The sequence below is a fragment of the Rhopalosiphum padi genome, chromosome 3, assembly GCF_020882245.1.
Source record: "Rhopalosiphum padi isolate XX-2018 chromosome 3, ASM2088224v1, whole genome shotgun sequence".
NCBI lineage: Eukaryota > Metazoa > Arthropoda > Insecta > Hemiptera > Aphididae > Rhopalosiphum > Rhopalosiphum padi.
The window spans coordinates 14,297,544-14,313,395 of record NC_083599.1 but is presented as its reverse complement, the minus strand read 5'-3'; the positions used below and the strand labels follow the sequence as shown (position 1 = coordinate 14,313,395).

The 15,852-nt window shown below is 24.8% G+C and overlaps 1 protein-coding gene across 3 annotated transcripts in view; it reads right to left on the bottom strand.

Moving 5' to 3' along the window:
• Positions 1-9,010, bottom strand: part of LOC132927829 (lysine-specific demethylase 3A-like) — a 66,495-nt gene extending 57,485 nt beyond the window's left edge. For 2 of the 3 annotated variants that reach the window (XM_060992418.1, XM_060992419.1), the window contains exon 1: positions 8,465-9,010. The gene's annotated coding sequence lies outside the window, so the exon portion shown is untranslated. The remainder of the gene's footprint in view (positions 1-8,464) is intronic. The other variant, XM_060992420.1, reaches the window with a different exon arrangement.
• Positions 9,011-15,852: the final 6,842 nt, after the last annotated feature.

Genomic DNA, 15,852 nt, shown 5'->3' with positions numbered 1-15,852 from the left:
GCTTACAAGAAATTTAATAATATACGTAAACTATTTTAGACATTTAGACATTTCAAAATATGTAATGTAACTAATCGGTATAATATTGAGTTATATCAGTTCTATATAGATATGATACAAATTATTTTTAATTGTAAATTTGTTTAACAATTATGTTTTCAAAAACTATAAAAAGATGCACCTTGTTTTTTTTTGTTCAGAAATCATATGCTTTATCGTTAATACCTAAATATTAATAGAACTTATAGGAGTATCTAGATATTACTTTATATTTTTTTTTCAAGTCCTTATACAATTTTATCGTAGGTATAGCAAACATTTTATAAATAGAAATGAGTTAAAGGCATTACTCTGTAACCGTGTGTATTGTATATTATCCAAAAGGGAATAGAAGTCCTTTCCTCTATATAACCTTTAGAAATAATACATTTATTCACCAACAAACCGTTAGTACAAAACTGATCTGTTACAACATCTGCAAGCTTCATATTCGACAAGAAAAGTTATATATATTATATATACATAATTTTATATTTTATACGAAAGACAAATATTACAAAAATATAGTTTTTATTTAGTTCTGAATTTTTAAATAAAAATTATGACAGTAGGTTATAAAACCTACAGTAAAACATTTTGCGGAACAAATTATTTTATTTTATAATAATTGTTTGTACATATTTTTAATTAAATGTATTACATTCAAACCATTTAACATCTAAGAATTAAAATATGCATATAGTCTCATAGTCATAGATAATATTAATACGTTTTAATTTTCAAAAACAATGAAAACATTATTATTGTTTAGTTTGTACGACAATTAGATTATTATTAATTACAATTTGAATTCAAATGCAAGGTAAGAAACAGAAGTTTTGGTAAAAAATAAAAAAATAAAATATTCTTACTTTTAATTTTTAAATTTTTAAGGTGAACTATTTACTTCAAATTCGGTCATAGTTATTGTTTGTAGTAAGTAAACTAATAATTATTATTACCACTATCGTCTCTAATAGTAATTCGACCGGATTCTTATCATGTTTTTAAATTGCGACTGGTCACTATCAATCGTCTGCACCGAACATTTAAAATATTCTAACGTGTTTACTATAATAGCATAAAATAATATTTAGAAAAATATTATACTGATACGTTTATTATAATACATAAGCAATCCAAATTTATAGTCCATTTTTATATGTACTTTTAAATTTAAAAATGTATTAAGTATAGGTTTATGATTACAACATTGAACTTCAAAAGCTATGTATATATTATACTATTTTTAATCTAAGAAATTTCTATTTATTACTCGTTAGTCGTTATCGCATATTAATGAATAATAATGATACTTCGAATAATTGACTCTTAAATTAATTTAATTTAATTTAAACAATTATTTATACATTAATATTATTTTATAATTTATAAAATATATACTAAAAATAAAATCAGAATTTATAATTAGTTGAAAATTATTAATTTTAGTTTCAAATAATATTTTGTTTTATTATGTCCGAAAGTCGTTTTAGAGTCAAAATAATGTTTTTAAAGTTTTATATATACAAACCATTAAATATAGCATATTTATAGTTTTTTTCGAGGTTTTAAAATTTTTTTTAAAATAAAAAAAAATATTTTCTTCAAAACATATTTATCTTATTTGGCTTATATTTAACGTATTGAAAAAAAATTGTTCTTTCGCCTATTCATTTTTATTTCTAAAAGGTCTTATAATAATAATATTGAATACCCTTAAATTGTATATAAACACTATAAATGTATAGGTAGGTACATAAACCCAATATAATATTTTAATATATAAGATAATTCGTTAAGTCATACTACATTTTTTTTAAATAAAATGTCTAGTTTGGATGTCTACTTTGGATATAAAATTTGATTGTTTAATATCAATTTGAAGTACTTTTATATATATATTATATATTTATTACTATATAACTACTATAAATACATTAAAGAACGTTTGTTTTCAAAACATAAATTGTAAATTATTTTTATGAGCAGTCATAATTTTAAAACAGTCATTATTAAATATTAATATTATTAAAATAATGTTAATTTAATCAAGGTGAATGAATATCTTAAGCCTATAATATAATATGTAGTATATGTACCAGTTAATTTTTTTTTTTTTATTTAATTATATAATAATATAAAAAATATGTAAATTATACATTTATTTAATAACAATCTATAAGACACGATAATGATATATATTGCAGAATTTTAGAATTCTTGTTATTTTAATTTAAATTATTAAATAAATATTATTGGGTATAAACTATATATCTTGAAGGTAATCCAATACAAAAATAAATAATCTAAATATTAATTTGATAGGGGCAATTCCAATGAGACAATATGCAATACGCAGTTTCAAAATTTTTTAAATTAATTCATTTTAACAATTGAACTCAATTTTAACAAATAATTATAAATTTAATTCAATGCACTTTTCACTTTTTTTTGTTTAAATTTTACTTTGTGTATTTAAATGTTCATACATATTTCATGCAGCAAACACGTTGTAGTAAAAAAAATTAACTGGTAACACTTGGCCTATATTTCAAAGTTAAACGCGATTTCCAAAACTAAAATAACTACTTTTCGTCCAATATATAAAATTTACCTAGATGATAAAATAAGATAACTATAGTGGTGGTAATATTACAGTGGTCCTTATATAAATATGGTGGTTTGTCCTTGGCGAAAACTATTTTATTATTATAGTATCCTTTCCCGTGATATAAAACCTACATAATATAAAAAAACTTATCATTCACTACCTGCTACGAACAGGTTTTGTTAGAACAACAATTGAAATTTGAAAACCATGGAATACAATATTATTATTACAATACAATAATTATTATAACATTTGACTATTTGTTAAAATGCATTTAAAAACATGTGTGGTTGTTACCGAAAATAATATAAAATATTAATTAAAATGTCCCTCGAAAATTAATATTATGGGTATATTTATATAATATTATATATTATTGCCTATATTTATAGTTTCATAAACATTTTTTATCAAAAAACATAACAATGTACATCAAAGTAAAACAGTGTTCCAAGTTCCATTAATTAAAATATTAATATTATAACAAAATATGAACTACATTTCATTTTAAGTTTTAAATACGAACAATTGCACAATGAACAGAAAATATATGATTGGAGATATGTCAAAAATTTCGAAAATTTAAATACATACATTTGATGCTGTAAGATAATAGGAGTCCAATTTCTTTTAAATAATGGTTTAAAATAAAATTATAGTTTATGCATTTTTCTTTTTTTTAAATTATATTGAAGATAAATAATTTTAAATTAAATTAAATTTTCAGTAAATTAATGCATAATAGTTTAAAAACTAATAAATCGGTAAAGTCTGTTACTATCATTTGTTAGTAGAACAAATTTTAGACATAAATTGTATTTATTTACACAAATGTAATTCTTTGAATTCAATCAAACTCTAGCTAAATGGTGGAAACTTTTTTTTTGCATTATTACAATTGTAGTTATTATAATTCCAATTTAAAAGAATAATTTCTAGAATAATATTTTAAGATAAATTTTATTCCAACAATAAGTAAGTGATAATAATATATTAATAGAATATTAATTATTATTCAATATAATATTAAATACATTACCTAAACAATTTGGTTAGATACAACAATAAAAATAAAAATTTTAATTTTCCAGTCAATCTCAATATTTTATTTATTTTGTTAAATGGTATTTAAATTAGTTAATAACAAGAAAGGTGTAGATTATTTTATAATTGCACCTATAAAGAAAATAAACATTAGGTATGATAGCACACAAAAGAAAAAGTAAATGTGAATCACGAAACAATAATCAGAAATCGAAATTTACAAACAACATAGTTAGTTGCGAAAGGATATCGACAAAGAAAGTCCTTTATTTCCTTTTCTAGAGGACAGATTTCGAGCAACAGGATTATATTATATTGTTAATTAATAAATATACTAGAAAACAATGACGTTGCCAACCCAAGATTGGTTTAAATATATTATATTATTATAAATTGGAATAGGAATATGAGACGAGTATAACGACCCAAGATAACAAATTAACTTGATATAATATTATCAATGTCATTAAAAATGTTTACAGCACTAATTGTGAATACAAAATTAATAGATCAAAATTTACAATTGAAATAAAAAATAGGTACATTTTAAAGTAAATATGTAATATGCTCTACATGTGTCGCATGTGTTCTTACGAACATTCAACATAGCAAATTTGCATATCAAGCAGAACCAATTTTATTTTTTTAGCTTTATTATTAAAGTGAATTGACCTATTATCAAATTAAAAGGTAAGAATAATATCTGTATTTTAAATTGGTTTTAAAAGATATTAAAATCGGAAACGACTAAGCGGGTTCTGGACATAAAAAATTACGATAATATACATAATCATTACTCGCTCAAAAATTGAAACATCATAAAAACCGTTAAATACAGATACTGTTCTTACCTTTTAATTTGATAATAAAGTTACTCTTATATTGAAACTACTAAACAAAATTGATTCGGCTAAACGCGAATTTGCTATTTCCGTTTTACAAACGTGCGTCAACACTTGCAGATACGACGTCCTCTTATTAATCGGTGACAGAAGTTAAAGAATGGGGAGTACGTACCATAAAAACAGAATTTTTAATTAATTGTTTCTAAACTTTAGATGATATAATTCTTGAATACTTAAGACAATATTTAAAAAATGTGTAGTATAATATGTTGTGTACAAATGTACAAAACATGGTTAACATGTTTGTATCTATACTTTTTAATTATAAATACAATACATAGTATGGGTATCTATATACTTAATACAAAAATATTACAATATACCGTTCATTTATGTTGCAGATAATTACAAATCAGTAGATATACCATTGCTTACTACTGTTACTAGAGATTGTCACTAAAAAACTTACATAATAATAGTATTTCTTATTTAATTAATATATTAAAGGGGACAGTAAATGGAAAAATATTTCTAGGTATTTAATTTAATTTTAATTTAAATAGTTTTAAAAAAATAAACAATAATTTTAATACATAATAAATTAAAATATAAGTTATATCTAACTGTATAACTGTAAGTATATTAAAATTCTAATACATATAAGGAATTTAGTATAATGAAAATGATATCTGTTACATCTTACGAGTTAAATTTAACCCAAATAATAACCTGAGGTTAGGTTGATACTGAATTGCATTTTTGTGAACAATTTCGCTGGATATAATATATTGTCGCGATCATTATAAATTATAGTAGGTACATTGTAGTAGAATTATTATAACGGCTTATTATAACTTGACCTTGGTATACAGATTTCAACCGACCAAATAATGTTAGTAACATAATGACATTATAATGGCATTATAAATTATAGCCAATACATTTTTATTTTTTTTTTTAAGAATTTTATTAACTATATTGTGAAATAAAACTAGTATAACATAATAAAGTATTATATAATCAAAATTTGTTCAATCCTAAATTTATTTTTGTTTAATTATTTTAAAAACCCTTAATTTTACTTTTTATATATATATTTTGTTGTAATGTTTGTTCTTAACCAAAATTTAATGAAAACAATGTATTGTTACCATCAATGAAATCACCTTTCAGTCAAGTACTGTTAGTAGAAAATAAATGTATGTATATATTATATTGCCAATAAAAATCTAATTTATACATCAAGTGCATTAAAAATGATATTTTGAAAATAAAATAATGAATAATTAAGAGGTAACAACACACAGAAGTTAAAAGCACAGATAAAATTATAAAACTCCGACATACAAAAATATCAATATTCAGTATAATTATAAACTATTAGATTATAATATAACAATATTCATAACTGTATTTACTGAAATACATATTAGCACATAATCAGATTGTATATAACTTTAATAATTATTTTAATATTTAAAACACGTTCAGTAATTATATTTTCTTTAGGTTGCATTCAACCCAAACTAATCCCACATTTTTGTGTAAGGCTTAGTTAATCCATAATACGTTTACGGTACATTATGTTAATTTTTAGAGATGAGAAGTGAAAAATTAAATATCTCGTAAATGTTATTCTGTCTGGCTGTAGTCCGTTGTATAAGAATCTTCTACAGAGCCCAAACAAGTCAATAGATTCTTATATCTAAGTTAAAATATATTTAATAGAAAACATTATTATTTTATTCATAAAAATTAATCTAGCATAAATGTAATAAATTACTTTCGAACTTTTTTCTTAAAATGCAGCATATAAAGGGTAAATAAAAAAAAATTATTATCAAACTTTGTTAAATATTCCATAACTTCATAATAAATAAGCCAATTAGCTATAGTTTGTTAGGCGTTATAAATTTAGAATATTATAAGAAGCGTAAAAAATGGAAAATGTGATAACTTAAAAGTATATTAAGCATATATAAAAACTAAAAAGTATTACTCTGATAATTATATTTTATAAAGTATTTCGATTTTTATAATACATTGGTATAGTTGTGTGAACTAAACATAATCTTACATAATAAATATAGGTACTATAAAACAAATATTAAGTTGTCAAACATTAGCTCTTGGTTACTCAAGAGGTTACCCTTTATTAGAAAATTATACAATTAATTTCGCAAGTAAAAAAAATAAATCAATATTTTTGTAGTTATTTTTTCCTGTTGAAAGTTTTAATACCAAATAAGTTGCATATTTTGCCCGAATAATAAAGAAATATATCAAAGTTTTGATGGTTGATTAAAATTAAAAGCGGTTTCAAGTTATAACTCAATTAAATCTATTACTATTTCAAATACCTAATAAAAATTTATTTATTTTTGTTCAGTTATACATCATTGTCTTCAACATAATTTTAAAATCAAATACCTACCATAATATCAATGTAACAAGAAATAAAATAAATATGAATATGTTTACCTATTAAGGTGATTACATCTAATGATCACAGCAGATATTAATATATAACATTATGTTTATTATTATTACTATACACATAGTTATAATATATTATAATAGAAAATCTCAACAACAAAAAAACTTATTAGTTGTAAGGATTTAGACATCGAATTTTTTAAATTTTGGCTTCACAATTACTATATATTAATTTATTATGCACTTAGTACTGTACTACAATAATGTGATTTGTAGGTTGATGATAAATTGTAAGCCACGGTTTTCTAATTACGCAAATTCATTAGTATTAATGATAATACAAAATATCGTTAGGTAGTATATTATTATAATGATAGAACACGTGCCAAAATCTTGGTGCAATACCTGATAATGTTATTTTTTAAATTTGTTATTGGAACATTCTTCGGAAAGTTATTGAAAAAAGCAAATATAAGAAAATTCTCAAGAACGGCAAAGCCATTTGTACGCATGAGTATTTCACCGTATCTATTTTTAGTAATGTGTATACAATATAAGTATTTATATTTTATAACTGGATTAAACTTGCATCAATAGAAGTACCCGGAAATGACGTTAATATAAAGAATTGAACAATAATATTATATTTACACATTGTTATTAGTTGATACCTACCAAGTAATAATTATTATTATTTGGGTAACGATACAATATATTATTATATTTAATCAAGACTCAAGAGACAATAATTACGTAACTATTAGATACCTAATACAAAATATTATATCGAAAAGTATGAATATTTTAATAAAGAAGTAGAGAAGGATAGAATTTATTTATCGGTTATATGTACTCAATTTACATCGAATTTTTCAAAAGTCATATCTAACGGCTAACTTTTTCTCAACTGTAACTATGTTTTTAATCGGTCTTTACCTTTATAATAAGTATATAAAAAATATACAATAGCCAAAATTATTTTTTTTTTTTACGGAATCAAATTTACTAGATTTTGTTTGAGATTTAACTAGTTTTTCAACAATCAACACGTGCTCTAACAAAACATATGAATACCTCCTAACTTCATCCTCGCCGGTTTTACTACTTGTAAATATGATTGCGGCGAATACGGAAAACGGTTAGAATTCAAACGTTGTTATTTTCTTTGTTCGGTGCCCAGTTATTAGTTACCTACCCTATATTATCTATATTATCTACGTCTTTCTAACTTCATTGCCTAATAACTCAATAAAGACAGACAAACACAGACAATAAATATAGAAATAAAAATAGAAAAATCCTTATGTTATAGTACAATACAAAATAATAATATAATATAATATAATAATAATAATAATAATAATAATAATAATAATAATAATAATATAATAATAACAATAGTAAGTGTTAGTTAATTTAATAATAATATTAGCGTAAAATTCGAACCAATTATCGGTCGTTATAAATAGCTGGTGTAGGTACTCACGGGAAGTTGTTATGAAGACGCCGTGTCCAGGGTCTTCCGGTACCGCGTATAATTGGGTCAGGCGTGCGTGTACGTACAGGTAGATAGGCAGGTAAGCGCGTATAATTATGTACAATAATACGACGGTTGCGAGATATGGACAACTACGGTAGGTGGTAATGTAATAGCGATAACGTTTATAAGCGCCGAAATTGTTGCGGCACGCGGCGGTGTGCGCCGGTGGTGGACGGGAAACGTCCGGAGAAGATTATGGCATCGACGACGCGGAAACGGTCAATGGGGAGAGAAGATTCGTGTTGACGAGTCGAAAAAACCGAAACCAATGACGGCGACGTGCCCACCGGGAGAGACGTCGGCGGCGCTGATAAGGGGCGGGCGGCGCGGCGCCGCGCGACCGTTTGATGCGTCGTTGAGCGGTGGGTAGTGCGGGAGGGGGGGAGCTGGGCAAGTGTGCGTGTGTTCAGCTGCTGGACGCGGCGGACGCGTGCGACGACGACGAGAAACGACGTGCTGCACGGACGGCGGACGACTGGCAACTCCCGGGCCTTCGACCGACGCGGCTGTGTGCGTGCCAAGCGCACCGTAATCGTCGTCGTAGCCGCCGCCGCCGCCGCCGTAACAGTCTCTCGGTCCGGCTGCGCTCCCAGTGGCGAGTTTGTGAGTTGACCGGCCGCGGCGGTGGCGGAAAATGACGTCGCCTCCGCCACCGCCGCCGCTGGGAAAACGTCGTCCTTAAAGAAAAGTGTGTGTATTAATGCGTTGGCGTTTGACTGGAAAAAAAAAACTACTACCCGCCCCTCCCATCACCGCTACAACCCGATCACCCACCATTCCCGTGTCTGGGAAACCGTCTCCTACAGTCCACCACTGTCGTCTCGGGCACCGACATGGGTTTTTATTTTTCGTCCAAACTCCTGCTAATTTAAGTTTGGCAAAAAGTGTCTTGCCGTTCCCCCTTCAACTATATCGTTGGTGCGACCGCGAGACGTGCACACGAAATGTTTAAATCGATTTTTTTTTTTTATTTCTTCGATGTAATTTGATTGCGTCTACAAGACATACACACACATATTTACTTTACTTCTGTTGTAGGTATTATATATTTATAATAGAATTGAGTCAAACCGTTAAAAATTCATTTAGAATAATGTAGTGTTTTATGTTATATTTCCCTATCTGCAAATTATTATGGTGACAGTGTATACATTATACATTATCTATATTTATATATACGGACTTGGTCGTAAAGTTGTAATATTATTACGTTTCGAAAAGGCGTAACGAAAAAATGATGTTTTAAATTTATAGAGTTAAAAAATAATATTCTCTACGTTGGATGTTATAAAAAGCTGAAGCAAAAAATATGTCTCAAATTGGCTCTATAAAAAACCTTAGACTGCGCAGAACAACATCACCGACGATCTTTAAATATGTTTTTCATGACATTTTGTAAATTACATTTCCAAAAAAAAAAAATATATATTCTTTTTCTGTTTTTATTTCATACCAAAAAGCAGTAGTTCACTACAAAATATATGTAGTATTCTTTAACTCTTTATTTTTCGTACCTATGTTAAATTAAATACAATTTCCCACGCACTACTTTGTACTTGAGTAATTGAATATAATAATTATTAGTTATTAAAATAGTAAATACAATATTATTATAAAAATATTTGATATTTTTTAAAAGGATATAAACAGTTTACACCCCCAGTTTTACTCACTGATGAATGGTAATATAGTTGGAGTTTTTATTAATTCATTAATTGGTATTATATTTACAGGCATTTATCAAATGACAAGTATGACCATGTTTAAATAAATTATGTCATGAATATTAAAGGCAAACTTTTATTTTGTGTTTGAAATAAACTATTATAATATAATATATATTTATACATGTGTGTGTGTGTGTGTTGTATACATACATTATAACTACATTAAATACCTACAAATATCATTATTATTTAACTACCTAAATATTTTAATAATATAAAATTTAAAAAATAAAGTGGTTGCACCAACCACTTCAAATTTTAATTTCAGTCTATTGTCTGTAAATCAATAATAAAATGCTTTGAACCCCAGCTAACAGGTTGTCTCTTTAATATTAATTTTCATAATATTTAAAAGTAAATTTTAAAATATGGACCTTTATATCTTATATTGATTTACGACGCATTATACAATCTAAAAATGAATAAGTCATAATATCTCTGCTAAATGCCTAAATGTGACATTAAACAAAAGTACATTTTTTTATTGTTTTGCACTTATCTTTTTTTTTATATTTTATCTCATGTAGGCATAGTCATCAATTTATCAATAATTTGTAGTATAAAAAAAAAGTTTATTAATTATTTTATTTATCTTTGATATTAAATGTTAAAAACCATGATATAAAGATTAATACAATACAGTAAAAATCGATTACATTTTAATTCAATTCATATTTAAGTTAAAAATTAAAAATAAAAGATTGTGATAGGCATAAACGTATAGTATAATAAATGATATTATTTTTTAGTTAGTAGATAAATAGTATTTATTAGTCATCAATAAGATATACAGCATGAATGAATATTATATTATTTTTAATCGAATGTTAATATCATTTATAAATTGATAATTTAATATGTTTTCTTAATAATACTATATCTAATCAATACTCGCTATTGTAGTTTCGTCCGTTTTGAATTTTAACTGCTGATTCATAATACTAACAACAATATATGTACTAAACTGTCTAAACTCCAACTAAAAGGAAGTTATTACATATTGATAAAGGTATTTTAATTTTGTTTAATAAATTAGATAAATTAGATTTTAATAACATTAAATCACTAGGTAATACAAAAATCAAGTATGAAAACAAATAAGATTTGGATTGCCATTATGAAGCAAAATTAGGATATTTTTAGGGTACAACATGTATGTATTAGTTTAAATGTTGTATTTTTGTATTTTTTTTTTCTAGTTTAGAAAGATACTCCGAATCACAATATTTTTTAAATGTTATTTAGTTCGTTGGTATTTAGGTATCTATAAGCATATAGCGATATATACCAATCAAAATATTGACTTAAGTATATTCAAATATTGAATAATGATAATCTTACGGTATAAAATATAACAGTTTACCATGAAAAAGAAATTGTTTAGTACCTATACGAAAATGTTGCATTACTTTCAAACATAGTGCCAAAAGTTGCAATACACCTGCAATATTTATCAAACTTTTCAATATTTTTTAACTATAAATGTATAAAATATAAAAATGAAAGTAAGATAAAATAAATTATTTTATATTCTGATAGTCTATACGACTCTATGACCTATGTAATATGTTTTTAATATGTTTTGTGTAGTAAAATAATATTATGAATATTATATTGAAACTAAATTATTTCAAGCTGTAATAAGTTTTATTTAAATCGTAATTATACAGATGACCTGATCTATTGTTAAAAAAAAAATATTAATTTAATATTATTAAAAATATTTTTGCTTAAGTATAGTATGAAAAGACGTTCAAGAAACATATCAACTAAAAATTTAAAATATTATTTCTATATAAATGTGTTAATTGCTATTTATATGCATTAAGTTGTTAAAAAAAAATAGCAGTTTGATGGGAATTTTTTCTTAAATCTATAAGTAAAAAAAATTTCCATTGGGATAATACGTACGCGTTTTCAATTTTCCCCTACATAGAAAATAAATATATACTAATGCGAATACAGCATTGAGAATAGCACGAGGTTAATAGACTACAAATTTAAATCAGCAAAAATGCAAAACAAATTGTTCTAGGTCATAATACAGTTATTCGAAGTGAAATGCAAAAAAAAGTGAAAATAAATACATTTATCTATATATGTTTGAATTATTGGCTATAATCATATTCACGTAATGTCATTGAATTAAGATTGAACAATCCATAGTCATTTGCAAGTTAAGCAATATCACATACTGGCAATTGGCATACTGCATAGTATAGGTAACCGACTTTAATATATAAATCAATATATAACAAAGAACATTAGCAATATCAAATCAATATTATTATGTATATTATTAACTATAGGTACCTTAAACTTGTTTCTGTTATAGAACTTAATATGCAACTTATTTAATTAAGCATAATATAGGATTACTCCATATTATAGCGTACTATACATATTTATAACTTTCCATAGCGTTATATTATTATTATTATTATTATTTAGTTACATTACTAGTTCTGAAAGGACGTAAATCCTAAATTTTATATCAGCATGTTAGTTACTAAATTAATTATATAAAAATTTATCATTAGATAAAAATATTTAAAAAAAAATTGAATAAAAAATACATTTACAATGTTATTTAAAAATAACATGTTTTTTTATTATAAAATGAATTAAATTAAGTAATTATAAAATTTGTAATAAGTTTATTATTCTAACAAAAAAAAAAATTAAAAAATCTGTGATGTCTCTTTTCACTTTAGTAAATTTTAAGTGAACCTCTTATCATTCAGTAAGTTATGAATGTAATGGATGTATTAAATATTTTTAATTCAATGATAGACCATTGAATACGAAAAATAATTATGAGTTGCGAGTTTGTGATAGAGACAAGTCTCTATATTTCTTTTAATAAGACGGTATAGGTTAATATTTATTTTAATAATAATTATTATAATATTATATCATGTACATAGTGTTGTGGTTGATTGGTTGATTTATTTAGTCATTTTAAGTTCATGCCGTTCATGGTATAAATTGATTAAAATTAGTCTAAATATTTTGATAATGTCATTGCGTATAGAAAATAATAATAAACAAAGTATCAAAAGGTTTTAAATTCCTGCGGTTAATATTTTTGGAATTGTAATTATTGGTATTTATATAATATTTAAATTCGTAAGAAGGAAAAATCGTTATCCAATTCTAAACAATAATGTTGACACTTTACGAAACTTTTTATAGACTATTTACGATTTACCTTACAATCAGCACCAAATTTTTTTTCATAAAAGTGAAACAATTGAGTACAATCCATTATTTCTTTGATTTTCTTATATTTAAATAGGTTTTTTTTTTCTCATGAAAAGAAACAGTTATCATTTTACAAGTGTCAAATAATTACACAGCGAAAAAGCGAAGTAATACAAGACATTACTATTTACATATTACAAAACGAAAAATCTAAATTTTCAATAGGCAGTCATTGCTGTCTAGTGATTAGCGAATGATCATTAACTCATAAATTATAATATTAGGGTCAGACTATACACTGCGGTATTTTCACCATAGAGGTAATGGCAAAGCAATATCGTCGTCGCGGTTTTTATATTCAAGAAAAAACATACATGTTAAAATTTATAGTAAGCCATACACGATACACAGTGGTCTTACCGTTTGTCGCCGTTTACTTTAATTTTATGTTTTATTTATTAACACTAAACAATAATATGTTAAATAAAAAAATATAAAATTAATGAAAAACAATATGGGTAGATAAGATAGTAAACCTTATAAATTATAAAATATATATCAATGACCAAATATTTTTTACTGAAATTTCTCTTTTTATCTGTTTATTTAACACCCCTTGGATGTCCTCTGTCCCTCCAAAAAAATAAAATTAATTAGGTCCAAGTATGTCACTGTCGTGATTTTCGTATTATATACTTATATATGTTAAAAAATTGAGTTTTAGAGGATATCGTACCAGCTTGTGTTGTATCTATCACACTCATAACATAAAAAATCATAAATACTTGAATAATTTAAAATTTAAAAATCATTTAATAACTCGTTTTAAAATAAACACATATGAAAAAAAACTCTTCGATGAAGTACAGTTCATATTCTCTTCTACAAATTCAGTAATAAATATATAATATTAACAATAAATAAACTGTAGAAAGAATCCGGGACGTAGATTTACTGTATTACGCGTGTGTAAGACAGACAACACATGCGGGATGAGTGCACGACGAGATTAATTATAAAATATTTTTACGGACGTTATAAAATAACCAATAGTGTTAAAATTTAAGTTGTTTTTTATTTTTAATAATATATTTTATGGCTAGATTTAAAAATTTAAAAATGATTATGGATTCATATTATTTCTAAATACATACAAATTAAAACAGAATGAGCTCAAATTTATTAAATTTTATTTAATTTTTTCCTGCATCTCAACCACATTAAAAATATTTAATATGTTCAGCAAAGTTTAAGTCTGCGTTTTTAATTAGTTATTATTATCTGTTACATAATTAAATATTCTATTTAATAGGCTAATAATATAAACATTGTATTTGTTTTCTAATTTTCTCATGTTTATGAAAAAAATTAATAATAAACCAATAAGTTGTGTTATTATAATACTTATTAATATATTAATATATTGATGTTATTATTATTACTTATGAGTAGGAAATTAATTATAAGTACGAGTATACCCTCAAATTAATATTAGCGAAAAATAATATTGGTATTAGGTATAGTATTTCCTCGAACAGGTTCTATTTGTATTTCGTCGTCAGCTAATAAATATAAACAATAAAACACGTTTTTCAACTAGGTACTTTACTACTTTATAAATAATTTCAAACTCGGCGATTCCAAAATAAAGTGGACAACGGTATTACTACCTACAGTATTATTTGGTACATAATATATTATTTACATACTTCACCTCTCGGCTTTCTTAACAGTTTTACCTGTTCCTGTTTCATACAAACAAAACTACTTTTAATAATGTTCATAGGAATATAATTATTATTTTTAGCATACTCTACTTTGTACTGACTATTAGACAACTTTTTTTATTTTTTGTCACATCTGCACCAAAAGTTTAATATTTTCAATTCCAGTTGAAAAAATGGAAAATTATTTTTTATTATCTAGCGGGAGGAAAATGTACTATCCAAATTTACCTATTTCGTGAACGTATCGATACGTTTTGTCTAATTTTCAAAACAATATTATAGCTGCGCTTAGTTAGTTACTTTCGCACCGTTTAGAAAATTTAGATTAAAATGATATTATGTTTGACTGGCACGAGAAGGCAATTTTAGTTATAGACGAAATGCACCTCTCGCTCAATAGTTCACTTGCCACAAAAGATACTATTTTACTTCCATATTCCACTGTCAGGAACTCAGGACATATTGCATAATATGTTTATAAATACACTGTAGCCTGTAGGTATTTAATTAAATTACACTTTCTGACAATGATGTTACGAACTAAATAATGTTAATTGAATATTCGTTACATATTAAATACAGTATATTAGTACAATAATTTTATTTTATCATTAATCATTATTGATTCCAATAATATTTAATTATCGTTGTGTTTTTTAGGGAAGTTGATGAATTT